The following is a 2,360-nucleotide window of genomic DNA, read 5'->3' on the forward strand; positions in this document are numbered from 1 at the left end:
CGGGCGGGGGGGGGGCTCGGCAGAAGTCGGGCGGTGACCCTGGAGAGGCCGGGTTTCATGGCTTTTCCTGCCTGGCTCCAGCCATCCGGAATGAAACAATCGCCTGCCCTTTCCGCTCTGGCAGGGCTGCCCGGTCAGGCCAGGGAAGACGAGGCCGGAAAAGCTGTCCTGGCCGGAGAGTCTCTCTCTCTCTCTCTCCTGGCAGCGGGGAGAGCCGAGGGGGGCCCAGCAGAACCCTTGGTTCTGGTCCCCGATGCCTCTTAAAATTCCCCCCCCCACCCCCCACCCAGGTTCCCTCCTCTCCTACCCCAGATCAGTGTTCCGTCTAAACTGAGTTAGTGTGAGCTAGCTCACAGTTTTTTAGCCTCTGGCTCACAATGGCTCGCTCACAACTTTAATGCCAGCGGCTCACAAAGTAGAATTTTTGCTCACAAGACTCCACAGCTTAGAGGGGGCATTGCCCCAGATGCGACTCACCATCCCACAAGACACAGCGGGAACAAGAGCTGGATTTCTGCCTGCCTTGGAACGGTGGCAATGGCACAGGAGGTTGGTGCGAACCAACTGGACTGCATTTGGGCACTCGGTACCAGGACTGGCCCAGTGGAAGCAGGGCTGACGGTGGGAAATGAGAGCCCGTGTGGGGCAGTGGTGAGAGTGTTCGGAACGTAAGAGAAGCCAATGTTGGATCGGGCCAGTGGCCCACCCGGTCCAACACTCTGTTTCACGCAGTGGCCAAAGAGCCCAGGGGTCCTCAGGAGGTCCACCAGCAGGGCCAGGACTCCAGGAGCCCTGCCACAGTGTTGCCCCCCCCCCAGCGCCAACAAGACAGAGCATCCCTTTGCCCCAGACATAAGAACATAAGAGAGGCCAATGTTGGATCAGGCCAGTGGCCCACCCGGTCCAGCACTCGGTGTCACACAGGGGCCATCAGGAGGCCTCCTACCACTCGGCTTCCTGGGCATTTTCAGGGCCAGCCACTCTGCAACACGCTCCCTGGTCTGTGGCCGCCAAAGGGTCCGTGGTGAGAGTGGAGCAGAGCCACTTCCCAGCTTGTGGGGGGGGGAACAACTTCCATTTGGACCTTAAGCACAGAGAAAGACTTCCATTTTCCAGAGGAGAAACTGAGGCAGGAAGAGAGAGGAAGGCTGGGCTGAGGCCTGTGGCAGAAGACCCACAACACCCCACGGGCCGTCACTGCGCCACGTGATCGCATCGGGGTGCCACTTTGGAAGCCCTTCTCCACTCTGCACAGATGAGTGACCGCTCCTCAGTACTGACTGGGCAGTACTCTGCACATGCTCGAAAGCACCCTTGCTTTCAATATTAACTCCACTGAGGCTGCATGCAGAATCAGGAGCCAAGTCTTTCCTAATTATTTAATCTCTCCGCTCGTTTTTCCACCCCCCACTCACTCCGGGTGGAAAAAATTCCAAGCACCCCGCGAGGTCAGCAGCCAGAAAACCTGCCTCCCCCCCCTCCGGGGTTATCTCCTCAGCCAGCTGTGATCACAGGCACCTCACCCCTCTGCGGGTCAGCTGTGGGGCAGGAAACAGAAGGGGCAAAGCTCACATGCTTCGGTGGGGGGCAGAGAGGGGAAGAGCAGGCCCACCGGTGCCTGGACTCCGTGCTACCCGATCGCATCTGGGGCCATGCACATCTCCCACACGTCTAGGGAGCACTCATCTCTCGGTTTAATCAAGGCGCGTTCCTGCTGGGGTCCGGGGGACAGGGCTGGGAAAGGAAACAGAGAGAGAGAAAGACCTCCGCTGAGCCCCCCCCCCCAAATGTGCACCCAAAATAAAGCTCTTGGGCTGTTTGACATGACCTGGAAGATGGAACATGCACCCCCGCCTCCCCAACCCACGTGACCCGTGGCGTGAGCAAGGAGGCTGGTCCTGACGCCTGCGTTTTGCATTCATTTATTTGTATCCCGCTTTTTCTCTCCCTGGTTGGGACTCACAACAGCATCCCCCCCTCTCCTCTGTTCTCTCACAACAAACCTGCAAGGTAGGCCAGGCCGAGAGTCTGTGATGGGCCCAAGGTCACCTAGCAAGCTGCCGTGGTGGAAGTGGGGATTCGAACTCTGCCACCCCACTCCCTCCTGGGGCCGTGCTGGCCCCAGAAGTGATGCCATGCCGCTGAGGCCTGTGGACCAGCCGAGCTCCTGTGGCAGACCGTGTGCCACCCCAAGCAACTTGGCCAGAGAACCAGCCTGGGACCTCCCGCCCAGCATCTCGTCCCACCCCCAGTAGCCCCGTGTCCTGGGAGAGAGCCCCTCTTTCTTTGAGGGACTGCACCATACGGAGCCCCCCCCCCGCCAACACGGAGGAACAGCAGTGAAAGTGCAAGCCAGAGGC

At 60.0% G+C, this 2,360-nt stretch overlaps 1 protein-coding gene across 1 annotated transcript in view; it reads right to left on the bottom strand.

Moving 5' to 3' along the window:
• EPHB4 (EPH receptor B4) overlaps positions 1-2,360 on the bottom strand; it is a 41,982-nt gene that overhangs the window by 33,195 nt on the left and 6,427 nt on the right. The window lies entirely within an intron of this gene.

Source organism: Gekko japonicus, unplaced genomic scaffold, assembly GCF_001447785.1.
Source record: "Gekko japonicus isolate JY-2015 unplaced genomic scaffold, Gekko_japonicus_V1.1 scaffold336, whole genome shotgun sequence".
In the NCBI taxonomy this organism is placed as follows: domain Eukaryota; kingdom Metazoa; phylum Chordata; class Lepidosauria; order Squamata; family Gekkonidae; genus Gekko; species Gekko japonicus.